This window comes from Hyla sarda, chromosome 2 (assembly GCF_029499605.1).
Source record: "Hyla sarda isolate aHylSar1 chromosome 2, aHylSar1.hap1, whole genome shotgun sequence".
Lineage (NCBI taxonomy): Eukaryota > Metazoa > Chordata > Amphibia > Anura > Hylidae > Hyla > Hyla sarda.
The window spans coordinates 84,057,151-84,073,952 of NC_079190.1; positions in this window are offsets into that span (position 1 = coordinate 84,057,151).

Here is a 16,802-nt window from a genome sequence, read left to right on the forward strand (position 1 = left end):
ACGTATTGAGGGGGCGTGTCGGCTGCCGCGTCATGCGGTGGTCGGACACAGCCCCTGGCCGCTGACTGTCGGGGCCCCGTACGGGAGATCGTGGGGGGCCCCAGCGGTCGGACCCCGTGCGATCTGAAACTTATCCCCTATCCTTAGAATAGGGGATAAGTTTTCTTATCCCGGAGTACTCCTTTAATGCTTAAAGTGACAGTGGTCAGATGTGCAAACAACGCTCTGGTCCTTAAGGTGAAAATGGGCTTGGTCCTTAAGGGGTTAAACAATGTTGCCCAAAATTACCCTTTAACTGAAAAAGCCACCTAAAATTTCTGCTTTGGCATACTGTTCCAAAGATGTATTAGATGCCATCATGAACCCTGCAAGCTTATATTTTTGCTGAGTTCCAAAAGTACAGAACAGTCAAACCCCCTGGCTCAGAAAGTAATCAAGGAAATCTTTCATACAATTTAAGCAATCGGTCACTGATATGAATTGCCCTTTGCTTAGAATGTTGTATTAGAGGATTTCTCTAACTGATATCCCCAAGTGCTGCTGAACTGGTTTGTTGGCTCTATGGCTCTTCAGTCCCTTCTTTCTGAAATGTGGTGGTGGTCTAAGCTTGTGTTATCTCCTGGCAGAATTAAGACATGTCAGAAGATCAATTTTGGATGTTTTTTCCAAAGATATTTTTAAATAGTGAATTACAAGGTCTTTGCAATATTTAGCATTCACCTTGACAACATAGAATATAATAGATCCGTGTTAATATGCTGCAAATGATTCTGCTATAATCTGAAGACAATTAAAGTGTTTCTTTATTGCCTTTTCATATTTAAAACTCCAGATTATGTGGGTGCTTAACCCCTTAAGGACTCAGGGTTTTTCCGTTCTTGCACTTTCGTTTTTTCCTCCTTACCTTTTAAAAATCATAACCCTTTCAATTTTCCACCTAAAAATCCATATTATGACTTATTTTTTGCGTCGCCAATTCTACTTTGCAGTGACATTAGTCATTTTACCCAAAAATGCACGGCGAAACGGAAAAAAAATCATTGTGCGACAAAATCAAAGAAAAAACGCCATTTTGTAACTTTTGGGGGCTTCTGTTTCTATGCAGTGCATATTTCGGTAAAAATTACACCTTATCATTATTATGTAGGTCCATACGGTTAAAATGATACCCTACTTATATAGGTTTGATTTTGTAGTACTTCTGGAAAACATCATAACTACATGCAGGAAAATTTATACCTTTAAAAATGTCATCTTCTGACCCCTATGACTTTTTTATTTTTCCACGTACAGGGCAGTATGAGGACTCATTTTTTGCGCCGTGATCTGAAGTTTTTATCGGTATGATTTTTGTTTTGATAGGACTTTTTGATCACTTTTTATTCAGTTTTTCCTTTCAATAGTTTTTTATTGAAGTTTATTTTTTTTTTTTTTTGTCAAAGCAAAAACATACAAACATTGGACCAAATGTGTCCAAAAATTATTAACAAGAAAACAGTGTCCTGGGGACAACAAATATGAATTTAGAAAGCATTAGTCCATCCTAATATAGCTTAGATTCCAAAATAAAGAAAAAGATATCTAATCTAGTACATAGTCTTACCCTATACTGATATTTCATCACAGTTAGCTGCATCCATAAGGAATATCAAGTGAAAAGGTCTCTGCACCACATGATTGTAAGGGTAATTTCTAGGGAGAGGGGGGGTGGGGTGAGGGTGAGGTCAGAGGGGTAATATTATGGACTAAACATCTGAACAGTGTGGGGAGGTCATCCAATATTGCCATTTATGTATAAATGAGGAGTATTTGCCTGCTCCAGAAGCTATTATTTTTTCAAATGCATAAGTGGTATTTACTTTTTGTATTACTTGAGAGATGGACGGCACATTAGTAGTTTTCCAGTGACTAGTAAGTGAGGTTTTGGCTATGATACACATAATGCAGAATAAAGCACGCATAGAAGGAGGAATAAGATGTATATCTAGGAACAATAGTACCAGTTGTGCGGACCATAGTAGGGTGATATGGAAAACATCTTTTAGTAATGTATGGCATTCCCTCCAGAAAGATTGTATAATGGGGCATGTCCAGAGGACATGGTATAAGGTACCTCTCTGTCCACAGTCTCGCCAGCAATTGTCTGAAGAGTGTGGATAAGCTTTGGCAATTTTGTCTGGGGTAAAATACCAGCCAAGAATAGTTTTGAAGGCTGACTCTACATGGGAAGTGCATAATAACGATTTATTAATACATTTAAAGGCCATTTGCCAGTCAGGTGCATTATTGGATATGGCTAATTCCCGTTCCCATTTTCTCATAGGATATGAGCGGGAGCAGATATTTGATTGGGTATATAAGTTGTAAGGGAGTTTAAGACCAGGGGTTTTATTCTTTAGGTATCTAATGGTTGGTAAATCCGGCTTAAGTTTCGAGGCGGTAAGTGTTTGAACCAAATGGCGTACCTGGAGATATTTATAAAAATCCTCCCTTGGGATATGAAATGTTGAGCGTAGATGTTGGAATGTGACAAAAGAATGATCAATAAATAATTGTTTAACCTCAGTCAGCCCTGCAGACAGCCATGAATATATATTTAAATCAGGTATGGAGGCCTGAACAAAGGACATAGGGAGGTCAGTCACAGTCGCTACATTTGTAGATGCTATTTTGACTAAATATGTTTTCCAGATATGTAATGAGTTCATTATGAGTGGGTTATCTATTTTAGGTGTGGGAATGTTCCAGAATGGAAGATATAAAAGGTCTCTAGTAGTGTAGGGAGAAGAAAGACAATTTTCAATAATCGCCCAGGGAGCTTCCGAATCTGTATGCCACCAATGTTGGAGAGAGGATAACATTGTAGCAATATAATAGGCTTTTATATCAGGGGAACCCAAGCCTCCAGCCTGTTTAGATTTAGATAAAATAGAGGGGGAAAGTCGGGGTTTCCTCCCTGCCCATATGAAGTGTGTGAGAATACGTTGGGCGTTGGTGAAAAACGATTCTGGGAGATTGATCGGGAGTGTTCGGAAGTGGTATAATAGCTTGGGAAGTAAAAACATTTTGAATGTAGCAACTCGTCCAACCCAGGATATTTCATATTTTAAATAGTTTGAAGCCTCTTGAGATAGGGATTTTAATAATGGTATATAATTGTTGGAGTATAAAGAATTCAGGGGATAGGATAGTGTAATGCCCAGATATTCTATGGTGGATGCCCTCCAATCAAAAGCATAGGTTGATTTAAAAGAAGTGAGTAAGGCATGTGGGAGATTCAATGGGAGGGCTTGAGTCTTAGTCTTATTGAGGGAGTAATAAGACAATGTGCCAAAATGGTCTATAATGTCCATCACTGTCGGTAAAGAGGTAGCCGGGTCAGACAGAGTCAAGATGACATCATCTGCATATAGGGAGATAATATGGGAGTGGTCACCAATGATTATGCCCGATGTCCTGGGATCTTGACGTATCGACTGTGCCAGAGGCTCAATTGATAAAATGTAGATCAGTGGGGATAATGGACAGCCTTGACGGGTGCCATTTGTGATCCCAAATGAGTCAGACAAGCATCCATTGGTCAGCACACGGGCCGAGGGTAGGGAATATAGGGCTGAGAGAGCCTGAATTATGTTGCCCGTGAATCCCATAGCCCGTGTCACGATGCCGGCTGGCAGGTAGTGGACCCTCTGTGCCAGAGAGGGATTGGCGTGGACCGTGCTAGTGGACCGGTTCTAAGCCACTACTGGTTTTCACCAGAGCCCGCCGCAAAGCGGGATGGTCTTGCTGCGGCGGTAGTGACCAGGTCGTATCCACTAGCAACGGCTCACCTCTCTGGCTGCTGAAGATAGGCGCGGTACAGGGGAGTAGGCAGAAGCAAGGTCGGACGTAGCAGAAGGTCGGGGCAGGCAGCAAGGATCGTAGTCAGGGGCAACGGCAGAAGGTCTGGAAACACAGGCAAGGAACACACAAGGAACGCTTTCACTGGCACTAAGGCAACAAGATCCGGCAAGGGAGTGCAAGGGAAGTGAGGTAATATAGGGAAGTGCACAGGTGATTACCCTAATTGGAACCACTGCGCCAATCAGCGGCGCAGTGGCCCTTTAAATCGTAGAGACCCGGCGCGCGCGCGCCCTAGGGAGCGGGGCCGCGCGCGCCGGGACAGAACAGACGGGGAGCGAGTCAGGTAGGGGAGCCGGGGTGCGCATCGCGAGCGGGCGCTACCCGCATCGCGAATCGCATCCCGGCTGGCAGCGGGATCGCAGCGCCCCGGGTCAGAGGACGTGACCGGAGCGCTGCAGCGGAGAGAGTGAAGCGAGCGCTCCGGGGAGGAGCGGGGACCCGGAGCGCTCGGCGTAACAGTACCCCCCCCCTTGGGTCTCCCCCTCTTCTTGGAGCCTGAGAACCTGAGGAGCAGACTTTTGTCAAGGATGTTGTCCTCAGGTTCCCAGGATCTCTCTTCAGGACCACAACCCTCCCAGTCTACTAAAAAAAAATTTTTCCCTCTGACCTTTTTGGCAGCCAAAATTTCCTTGACCGAGAAGACGTCCGAGGAGCCGGAAACAGGAGTGGGAGGAACAGATTTGGGAGAAAAACGGTTGAGGATGAGTGGTTTGAGAAGAGAGACGTGAAAGGCATTAGGGATACGAAGAGAAGGAGGAAGAAGAAGTTTATAAGAGACAGGATTAATTTGACACAAAATTTTGAAAGGACCAAGATAGCGTGGTCCCAACTTGTAGCTAGGGACACGGAAGCGGACATATTTAGCGGAGAGCCATACCTTGTCTCCAGGGGAAAAAACGGGGGGAGCTCTTCTTTTCTTATCCGCGAACCTCTTCATGCGTGAAGAAGCCTGTAAGAGAGAATTTTGGGTCTCTCTCCATATAATGGAAAGGTCACGAGAAATTTCATCCACAGCGGGCAGACCAGAGGGCAAGGGGGTAGGGAGGGGGGGAAGAGGGTGACGGCCGTACACCACGAAAAATGGGGATTTGGAGGAAGATTCAGAGACCCTGAAGTTATACGAGAATTCGGCCCATGGAAGGAGATCTGCCCAGTCATCCTGGCGGGAGGAAACAAAATGTCGCAAATAATCACCCAAGATCTGGTTAATTCTTTCTACTTGTCCATTGGACTGGGGATGATATGCAGAGGAAAAATTTAATTTAATCTTGAGTTGTTTACAGAGAGCCCTCCAGAATTTAGACACGAATTGGACACCTCTATCCGAGACAATCTGCGTAGGCAACCCGTGAAGACGAAAAATGTGTACAAAAAATTGTTTAGCCAACTGAGGCGCAGAAGGAAGACCAGGAAGAGGGATGAAATGTGCCATTTTGGAGAATCGATCAACGACCACCCAAATAACAGTGTTGCCACGGGAAGGGGGTAAATCAGTAATAAAATCCATACCAATCAGAGACCAAGGCTGTTCGGGGACAGGCAGAGGATGAAGAAAACCAGCGGGCTTCTGGCGAGGAGTCTTATCCCGGGCACAGATAGTGCAGGCTCGCACAAAGTCCCCAACATCCGTCTCCAGAGTCGGCCACCAATAGAAGCGGGAGATGAGTTGCACAGATTTCTTGATGCCCGCATGACCTGCGAGATGGGAGGAGTGACCCCATTTGAGGATTCCGAGGCGTTGGCGTGGAGAAACAAAGGTCTTTCCTGGAGGAGTCTGCCTGATGGAGGCAGGAGAAGTGGAGATCAGGCAGTCAGGTGGAATGATGTGTTGCGGAGGGAGATCAACTTCTGAGGCATCCGAGGAACGAGAGAGAGCATCGGCCCTAATGTTCTTATCGGCAGGACGAAAGTGAATCTCAAAATTAAATCGGGCAAAGAACAGAGACCACCGGGCCTGGCGAGGATTCAGCCGTTGGGCAGACTGGAGGTAGGAGAGGTTCTTGTGGTCGGTGTAGATAATAACAGGAAATCTTGATCCCTCCAGCAGATGCCTCCATTCCTCAAGTGCTAATTTAATGGCTAGAAGCTCTCGATCCCCGATGGAGTAGTTCCTCTCCGCTGGAGAGAAGGTCCTAGAGAAAAAACCACAAGTGACAGCATGCCCGGAAGATTTTTTTTGTAGAAGAACAGCTCCAGCTCCCACTGAGGAGGCATCAACCTCCAATAGGAAGGGTTTGGAAGGGTCAGGTCTGGAGAGCACGGGAGCCGAAGAAAAGGCAGACTTGAGTCGTTTAAAGGCGTCTTCTGCTTGAGGAGGCCAGGACTTGGGATCAGCATTTTTTTTGGTTAAAGCCACGATAGGAGCCACAATGGTAGAAAAATGTGGAATAAATTGCCTGTAATAATTGGCGAACCCCAAAAAGCGTTGGATAGCACGGAGTCCGGAGGGGCGTGGCCAATCTAAGACGGCAGAGAGTTTGTCTGGATCCATCTGTAGTCCCTGGCCAGAGACCAAATATCCTAGAAAAGGAAGAGATTGGCATTCAAACAGACATTTCTCAATTTTGGCATAGAGTTGGTTGTCACGAAGTCTCTGAAGAACCATACGGACATGCTGGCGGTGTTCTTCTAGATTGGCAGAAAAAATTAGGATATCGTCCAGATATACAACAACACAGGAGTATAACAGATCACGAAAAATTTCATTGACAAAGTCTTGGAAGACGGCAGGGGCATTGCACAGTCCAAAGGGCATGACCAGATACTCAAAGTGTCCATCTCTGGTGTTAAATGCCGTTTTCCACTCGTCCCCCTCTCTGATGCGGATGAGGTTATAGGCGCCTCTTAAGTCCAATTTAGTGAAGATGTGGGCACCTTGGAGGCGATCAAAGAGTTCAGAGATGAGGGGTAAGGGGTAGCGGTTCTTAACCGTGATTTTATTAAGACCGCGGTAGTCAATGCAAGGACGTAGGGAGCCATCTTTTTTGGACACAAAGAAAAATCCGGCTCCGGCAGGAGAGGAGGATTTACGGATAAAGCCCTTTTTTAGATTCTCCTGGACGTATTCGGACATGGCAAGAGTCTCTGGGGCAGAGAGAGGATAAATTCTGCCCCGGGGTGGAGTAGTGCCCGGGAGGAGGTCGATAGGGCAATCATAAGGCCTGTGAGGAGGTAGAGTCTCAGCTTGTTTTTTGCAGAAAACATCCGCGAAGTCCATATAGGCCTTAGGGAGACCGGTTACTGGAGGAACCACAGGGTTACGGCAAGGGTTACTGGGAACCGGTTTTAGACAGTTCTTGGAACAAGAGGACCCCCAACTCTTGATCTCCCCAGTGGACCAATCCAGGGTTGGGGAATGAAGTTGCAGCCAGGGAAGTCCAAGGAGAATTTCTGAGGTGCAATTGGGGAGGACCAAAAGTTCAATCCTCTCATGATGAGATCCGATGCTCATAAGAAGGGGCTCCGTGCGGAAACGTATGGTACAGTCCAATCTTTCATTATTTACACAATTGATGTAGAGGGGTCTGGCGAGACTGGTCACCGGGATGTTGAACCTGTTGACGAGAGAGGCCAAAATAAAATTTCCTGCAGATCCAGAGTCCAAGAAGGCCACAGCAGGGAAGGAGAAGGCAGAGGCAGACATCCGCACAGGCACTGTAAGACGTGGAGAAGCAGAGTAGACATCAAGGACTGTCTCACCTTTGTGCGGAGTCAGCGTACGTCTTTCCAGGCGAGGAGGACGGATAGGACAATCCCTCAGGAAGTGTTCGGTACTAGCACAGTACAGGCAGAGGTTCTCCATACGGCGTCGTGTCCTCTCTTGAGGTGTCAGGCGAGACCGGTCGACCTGCATAGCCTCCACGGCGGAAGGCACAAGAACAGATTGCAGGGGACCAGAGGAGAGAGGAGCCGAGGAGGAGAAACGCCTCGTGCGAACAGAGTCCATATCTTGGCGGAGTTCCTGACGCCTTTCGGAAAAACGCATGTCAATGCGAGTGGCTAGGTGAATAAGTTCATGTAGATTAGCAGGAATTTCTCGTGCGGCCAGAACATCTTTAATGTTGCTGGATAGGCCTTTTTTGAAGGTCGCGCAGAGGGCCTCATTATTCCAGGACAATTCTGAAGCAAGAGTACGGAATTGTACGGCATACTCGCCAACGGAAGAATTACCCTGGACCAGGTTCAACAGGGCAGTCTCAGCAGAAGAGGCTCGGGCAGGTTCCTCAAAGACACTTCGGATTTCCGAGAAGAAGGAGTGTACAGAGGCAGTGACAGGGTCATTGCGGTCCCAGAGCGGTGTGGCCCATGACAGGGCTTTTCCGGACAGAAGGCTGACTACGAAAGCCACCTTAGACCTTTCAGTGGGAAACAGGTCCGACATCATCTCCAGATGCAGGGAACATTGGGAAAGAAAGCCACGGCAAAACTTAGAGTCCCCATCAAATTTATCCGGCAAGGATAGGCGTAGCCCAGGAGCGGCCACTCGCTGCGGAGGAGGTGCAGGAGCTGGCGGCGGAGATGACTGCTGAAGCTGTGGTAGTAACTGTTGTAGCATAACGGTCAGTTGAGACAGCTGTTGGCCTTGTTGCGCTATCTGTTGTGACTGCTGGGCGACCACCGTGGTGAGGTCAGCGACAACTGGCAGAGGAACTTCAGCGGGATCCATGGCCGGATCTACTGTCACGATGCCGGCTGGCAGGTAGTGGACCCTCTGTGCCAGAGAGGGATTGGCGTGGACCGTGCTAGTGGACCGGTTCTAAGCCACTACTGGTTTTCACCAGAGCCCGCCGCAAAGCGGGATGGTCTTGCTGCGGCGGTAGTGACCAGGTCGTATCCACTAGCAACGGCTCACCTCTCTGGCTGCTGAAGATAGGCGCGGTACAGGGGAGTAGGCAGAAGCAAGGTCGGACGTAGCAGAAGGTCGGGGCAGGCAGCAAGGATCGTAGTCAGGGGCAACGGCAGAAGGTCTGGAAACACAGGCAAGGAACACACAAGGAACGCTTTCACTGGCACTAAGGCAACAAGATCCGGCAAGGGAGTGCAAGGGAAGTGAGGTAATATAGGGAAGTGCACAGGTGATTACCCTAATTGGAACCACTGCGCCAATCAGCGGCGCAGTGGCCCTTTAAATCGTAGAGACCCGGCGCGCGCGCGCCCTAGGGAGCGGGGCCGCGCGCGCCGGGACAGAACAGACGGGGAGCGAGTCAGGTAGGGGAGCCGGGGTGCGCATCGCGAGCGGGCGCTACCCGCATCGCGAATCGCATCCCGGCTGGCAGCGGGATCGCAGCGCCCCGGGTCAGAGGACGTGACCGGAGCGCTGCAGCGGAGAGAGTGAAGCGAGCGCTCCGGGGAGGAGCGGGGACCCGGAGCGCTCGGCGTAACAGCCCGTAGCGCCGAGAAGGCGTAGGACCAGCGTAGCCGGTCGAACGCCTTCTCGGCATCCAACGCCATAAACAAAGCAGGAATAGAGTGAGTGTCTATATGATGTAAAATATGTAATAATCGTCTTGTATTATCTGAAGTTTGTCTGCCGGGGACAAAACCGGATTGGTCTGCTTTAATGAGAGCTGGAAGCAGGGGGGCCAACCTATTAGCCAGCACTTTGGCATATATCTTGAGATCCTGGTTAAGGAGTGATATGGGGCGGAAGTGTTGTGGGGCATCAGAAGGTTTACCAGGTTTAGGGATAGTAGTTATCAATGCCTCTAAGTTTTCTTTGGGCAGTGATCCTTGAGTTACTGCGGAATTACAAAACGCCTGTAAATGAGGTGAGATAACGGGCAAGTACGTTTTAAAATATGCAGAAATAAAGCCGTCAGGACCAGGGGCTTTATTGCTGGGAAGAGATTGTATAACTTTTTGGACCTCTTCCAGGGTGATTGTTTTGTTTAAAATTTCCAGTTGGGGAGGGGAGGTAAGTTTGGATTTTGGTGGCATGGTCTGGTGGTGTATGGACGGAGTTTTCCAAATTATATAGTTGGGAGTAAAATTCCTGGAAGCCATTAGCTATGTCCATAGGGGTATATAGTTTATCCCCAGTTAGTGGATGAATCAGTAGGGGTATGCGGGACTTTTGTTGTTGTGTTTTTAACCTATGGGCAAGTAGTTTCCCTGTTTTATTGTCTTGCGAATAATAAGTGGCACCAAGCTTCCTATGCGATTTCTCATAGGAAGACAGTAGGAGACATCTAAGGTCATTTCTCAGTGCAGCGACTGTTTGTGCTGTCTGTGTGGTAGGGGTTTGTTTGTTGTTATCTTCCGCTTTACGCAGTGAGGAAAGAACCTCCTGCAACTGCTTATCCCTATTTTTCTTAATGATAGAACTATATTTTATACATAGGCCACGTATGACCGCTTTGTGACAATTCCAAAGTACAATTGGGTCAGATACCGAGGGTGCATTTAGCGCAAAATATTCCTTAATATCCTCTCTTAGGCGTTGAGAATATTCCCGGTGTGACAGAAGAAATGGACTACATCTCCACATATGTGGGGAAGGTGAGGACACATCATCTATAAGAGATATAGTTATAGCTGCATGATCCGACCATTTTATCTCCTCTATGGAAGAGCTATTAATGCGGGTCAGCAGGGTTCTGTCCACCAGAAACATGTCAAGTCGTGAATATGAGTTATGAGATAAAAATGTGAAGTCTCTCTCAGAGGGGTGATGTACCCGCCAAATATCATACATATCCTCAATATTGAGCCATTTTTCCAAGGTATTAGTAGAAAGACGGGTGCTAGAGGTAGTATCCATTTCACTATTAGCGACAACATTGAAGTCACCACACATAATGAGGGACCCCCAGGGGGACTTGCGTAATAGGCGCGTTATAGATTTCATAAACTTTAATTGACCATTGTTCGGGGCATACAAGGCGGCTATAGTCAATGGGATATTGTTTATGGTGCATTTGAGTAGGATATACCGGCCAGCAGAGTCAGAAGTGCAGCTGTGTAGGGAAAAGGCTACAGAATTACGTATGGCAATGGAAACCCCTCTAGATTTAGATGAATGAGTGGAATGAAATATGTGAGGGTATGCTGGGTGTTTAATCCGATGTGTATCACCAGAAAGGAGGTGTGTTTCCTGTATGCACAAAATATCACAATTCAAGGTTTTAGCCTCCTTCCATAGATAGGAGCGTCTATGTGGTGCATTGAGACCGTTAACATTAACACTTGCTAACTTAATAACCATAAGTTATAATTACATGAGATAGGAATAGTAGATAGAATAAAGAAGTAAGGGCGACCATGTGTGCCTCCCAGCCAGCACACACATAGTCTATTGGATTGGGTAAGACTTGAAGGTAGGATGGAGTAAAAGAGATAAAGCAGAGATAGCATTAAAACAGAAACAAAGCATAAAATTGCCGTAAAACAGAATAATGGAAAAGGCAGTAGACTCATCAGTTTAGAGCCGGTTGAATGGAGGGGGGGATAACTGTCCATCCTGAAGCCGAGGATCCAACCACACAGTCCGGGTCCATAACCTTAAAAAGAAAACTGGGTATGAGAAAGATAGCCGGAATAGTCCTTCATGCAGTGGACCAGTCCTTTCGGAGATGCTGAGGGGGGTGAGTATTCTTTGAGACACTAGGTGAGGGCATTGCAATGTTCCAGGCTTCTGGAAGCGATTGACCATCTTTCAGGGAGCGAACAACATGCATTTTATCTCCTTTGCGAATAAGCAGACGCGTCGGGAACCCCCAGCGATATGCAATTTTTGCAGTACGCAGAGCTTGTGTCACTGGCTGTAGTGCCCTGCGAGCTTGCATCGTGGCCACTGATAAGTCTGCATAAACAGAGATCCCATGGAAGGGTGCTGGGAGACCATTATTTTTGCGGGCAAATTCCATAAGACGCTCTTTCGTGGTAAAGAAATGCACTCTGGCTAACACATCTCTTGGCACAGTGTCAGATAGATGCTTAGGTAGTGGGAGACGGTGAGCTCTGTCAACTTCAATTTCAGTTGGTGAGCAGTCTGGCAAGGCTGCTTTTATCATGGAGCGCACATATTGTGGAATGTCTGCAGGAGGGATGGTTTCAGGAACTCCACGGAACTTTACATTATTGCGCCTGCTCCTGTCTTCAAGGTCAGCGACCTTTTCTCTCAAGGCTATGACCTCATCCTCTAAATCATGGTGAGAGTCTATAAGTAGATTATGTGAATCAGAGAATTCACCAAATTTTGTTTCAATATGATCAACTCTTTCTCTGAGATCATCTATATTCACTTGGATAGGAGATACTATAGCATGCATGTCTTTTAAGAAAGTCTTATGTAGCACCAGCAACATACTCTTCATAGCTGTGTCAGTCAAGTAGTCTCCAGAGACTGATAGCGCTCCCAAAGCATTATCACTGTTATCTAGCTTATTATCAGAGACTGTCCAGTCACTTGTGTCAGATATAGCGTTAACAGCATACCTGGGTCTCTGCTTGAGTGGGCTCTGAGAAGGAGACGCTGCAGGGGAGATGTTATCTGCGCCATGTGGAGGTGAAAGTTCTCTGTGCGAGCGCAGGTCCTCGTTGCTGTGAGAAGCTTCTGCAGCTACGGTCTCAGCTGCAGGAGGAGAGCCGTCAGGAGAGGTCTGATTCAGCGCTGGAACAGACAGTGACCGTCGGGTGAGTGTGGGAGATGAGCGCCGCTCAGTTCCCTCATCGGGTCCAGACAGTGGAGGAGAAGGCTTGCGTGCACGGTCAGCGCCATCTTGAGCCCTGCTCCCGCCGCGGGTAAAGCTGAATTTGGCAAGTGTTTCCTGCCGGGCAGGCTTCCTTCTGCGTGCCGGCATGATGTTCAGCTGTTCAGCCTCCTGTAGGGCCAGTGTAGGGTCAGAGATAACGGCTATCAAAGCTGTATTTAGTCGCTAGGTTAGGCAAAAGGCAGGAGCTCTCTTACAGTGCGGCCATTCACCTCGGCTGCCAGAGTTTTTAATGGTATAAAAAGTGACCAAAATACTTTGGAATTTTTTTGCGCGTACGCCATTGACCATGCAGTTTAATTAATGATATATTTTTATAGTTCGGACATTTACGCACGCGGTAATACCACATATGTTTATTTTTTTTTTTTTTTACACTGTTTTATTTTTTTATGGGAAAAGGGGGGTGATTCAAACTTTTATTAGGGAAGGGGTTAAATGACCTTTATTAACACTTTTTTTAACTTTTTTTGCAGTGTTATAGGTCACATAGGGACCTATAACACTGCACACACTGATCTTTTACACAGATCACAGGCGTGTATTATCCGAATGTTACATCCACTTGGTTACGCACCACTGGTTTATATCATTGCGGCTCAAATATTTGCCGCACATGCAAATACATTAAAGTGTGCAAAAAATTCACTAATGCGGACAATACCAAAACATATGAAATCAAAAACTATCTCAAATGCAACACCACTAATTGCATTTACATTATAGAATGCACAGCATGTTGTTTGAAATACGTAGGTTGCACTACATGCAAGTTAAAAATACATTTCTTGGAACATATAAATGACATTTCCAATTTATTCATAAGAAACCGTTCCAGTGCCTCATTACATTTCATACAAGAACATAAAAGAGAAACCAAGTTTATACAAATTAATGGCAACGAAAAAAATTCACAGGAACATCAGAGGTGGCGACATTGAACGTAAACTAATGGATAGGGAAGCCTTCTGGCAGTTCACATTGAACTCCAGAATGCCTCATGGTTTAAATTTGCACAGAGAATTATTATTAACCCACTTTATTCCCTTCCTTTTGTACTTCAAAATGCCATTCTTCATTTGATTATTGTGTAGGTTACAATATGGGTTGTTTTGTCGCTTCCATTCGACTATATATAAACATCGTACAATTCACATGATGCGTTTTTTATTGTGCGTTTATTTTTGCACATATCAAATGAATACTATTTAAGTAATACACACATGCATCATCGTATTTCTAAATTTACATTTTCTCTTTTGTCATATCAATTTTCGAATGGAACCGTACATGTTGAATGTTGTAAAATATCTCTCTCAATTTTTACATAACATGTCTAAGGCATGCTTTTCTTTCGGCAGCCTGTCATTTTAATTGATTGAACTCACCTGGAGTTTGCCTTTATCTGGGCCCCAGGAAGTAGAGCAGGTATCTTTTGACAAAGAGCGCATGCGCTCGAAACGCGTCAAGATCTCTCTGAACATGAGAAGTGTAACAGTCGCATACCATTTTAAGAGGATTTGAACAATAAAGCCAGCTGTTTTCCAAGTGCTGGATCATCTCATTTTCTTTCGCTAAGTGAGGAGGCCACCTGGCCCTCTCAAGTCAAACGGGGCACTCTGAGCAGACTGGGAGCAGAGCTGGGATGCCAACAAGGTGTGTGCTTTGTTGGCCCTGGCATAATACTTATGCTTGCTAAAGAACAACAGGCGCCCCAAAGACCTTCAACTAGTTGCGCACAGCCACAACCATGCACAAAAGACCAAGGATAGGAGCGGCAACCAGCCTGCCTTCCAAGGACCACAGGCGCAATTTGAGCTTCACAAGTTTACATGCCGTATCCTTCTTAAGATGGGATGCTAGGGAGATACAATGTCCCTGAAGGACTGACTTATGGGCTTCCCACATTGTAGATAACAATGTCCCGAAAGCATCCCTCCTAGGAAGACCCATGGCCCTCATCCTTGAGAAGCATATCATTTAGCCTCCAATGGCAGCATTTATGCGGGAATGGAGGTAGGTTTCAAGTCCATCGTGACCGGTGCATGGTCCGACCAGGTAATCAGATGAATGTCAGCAGCCTCGGTTAGGCTCAGGCCCAGGAGGTTTCCATAGAAGGAGTCAATCCGGGTGGAAGGGGCAGGGAACAGGAGGTAGGGGAACAGGAGAACCCTGCTTCTTGCGCAGGGGAGAGTAAGGGGTCTGAGGAAATGGCACATCACCCCCATCTTATGACCAGTCAGTGAGAGCCAAGACTTAGTTGAGAAATGTTGGGGATCCCTGTGGGGCCGCTGATCCAGGGAGGGCTGCACCAGTCCATGGTGTCCCCCAGGGAAGCACCCACCTGTAATTCTGCCATAGAAGCAGCAACATGAAGGGCCGCAGGAGAGTCAGAGCAGGACTCAGTACTACCCCGTAGACGCCCAGGAATAAATGACGCCACTTCTGGGTTTGGGTCAGGCTATGTGTATTGATAGTTTTTCTTTACCGTACCCTGCTGAATTCTGCCTCAAGATGGGACGCAGTAACAGATCTAAAGCCCAGGAGCAGACTCCTGTAGTGGAGCGCTTCCGTTCGATCTCCAGGGCTCTGGATTCCTATATGCGCCAGTAGGCGCCATCTTTGCAGCCTCCCACTGCTCACAGTGAGCTGCCCTTTCCTTGGCGGGCTCCCTTCCTCCGGGACCTGCTGCAGCGTTTATCACAGTACAGCAGCCGCCAGCCCTCTCCAAATCTCTCATCTGCTGCTGGCCTCACCTGGGCAGAAGGGACATGTACTACTCAGTCGGAGGCGCGTGCCGGCCCAAACCCAGAAGTGGCGTCATTTATTCCTGGGCGTCTACGGGGTAGTACTGAGTCCTGCTCTGACTCTCCTGCGGCCCTTCATGTTGCTGCTTCTATGGCAGAATTACAGGTGGGTGCTTCCCTGGGGGACACCATGGACTGGTGCAGCCCTCCCTAGATCAGCGGCCCCACAGGGATCCCCAACATTTCTCAACTAAGTCTTGGCTCTCACTGACTGGTCATAAGATGGGGGTGATGTGCCATTTCCTCAGACCCCTTACTCTCCCCTGCGCAAGAAGCAGGGTTCTCCTGTTCACCTACCTCCTGTTCCCTGCCCCTTCCACCCGGATTGACTCCTTCTATGGAAACCTCCTGGGCCTGAGCCTAACCGAGGCTGCTGACATTCATCTGATTACCTGGTCGGACCATGCACCGGTCACGTTGGACTTGAAACCTACCTCCATTCCCGCATAAATGCTGCCATTGGAGGCTAAATGATATGCTTCTCAAGGATGAGGGCCATGGGTCTTCCTAGGAGGGATGCTTTCGGGCCTATTTTGAACTCAATGTGAGCAATGTCCCCTTGTTATCTACAATGTGGGAAGCCCATAAGTCAGTCCTTCAGGGACATTGTATCTCCCTAGCATCCCATCTTAAGAAGGATACGGCATGTAAACTTGTGAAGCTCAAATTGCGCCTGTGGTCCTTGGAAGGCAGGCTGGTTGCCGCTCCTATCCTTGGTCTTTTGTGCATGGTTGTGGCTGTGCGCAACTAGTTGAAGGTCTTTGGGGCGCCTGTTGTTCTTTAGCAAGCATAAGTATTATGCCAGGGCCAACAAAGCACACACCTTGTTGGCATCCCAGCTCTGCTCCCAGTCTGCTCAGAGTGCCCCGTTTGACTTGAGAGGGCCAGGTGGCCTCCTCACTTAGCGAAAGAAAATGAGATGATCCAGCACTTGGAAAACAGCTGGCTTTATTGTTCAAATCCTCTTAAAATGGTATGCGACTGTTACACTTCTCATGTTCAGAGAGATCTTGACGCGTTTCGAGCACATGCGCTCTTTGTCAAAAGATACCTGCTCTACTTCCTGGGGCCCAGATAAAGGCAAACTCCAGGTGAGTTCAATCAATTAAAATGACAGGCTGCCGAAAGAAAAGCATGCCTTAGACATGTTATGTAAAAATTGAGAGAGATATTTTACAACATTCAACATGTACGGTTCCATTCGAAAATTGATATGACAAAAGAGAAAATGTAAATTTAGAAATACGATGATGCATGTGTGTATTACTTAAATAGTATTCATTTGATATGTGCAAAAATAAACGCACAATAAAAAACGCATCATGTGAATTGTACGATGTTTATATATAGTCGAATGGAAGCGACAAAACAACCCATATTG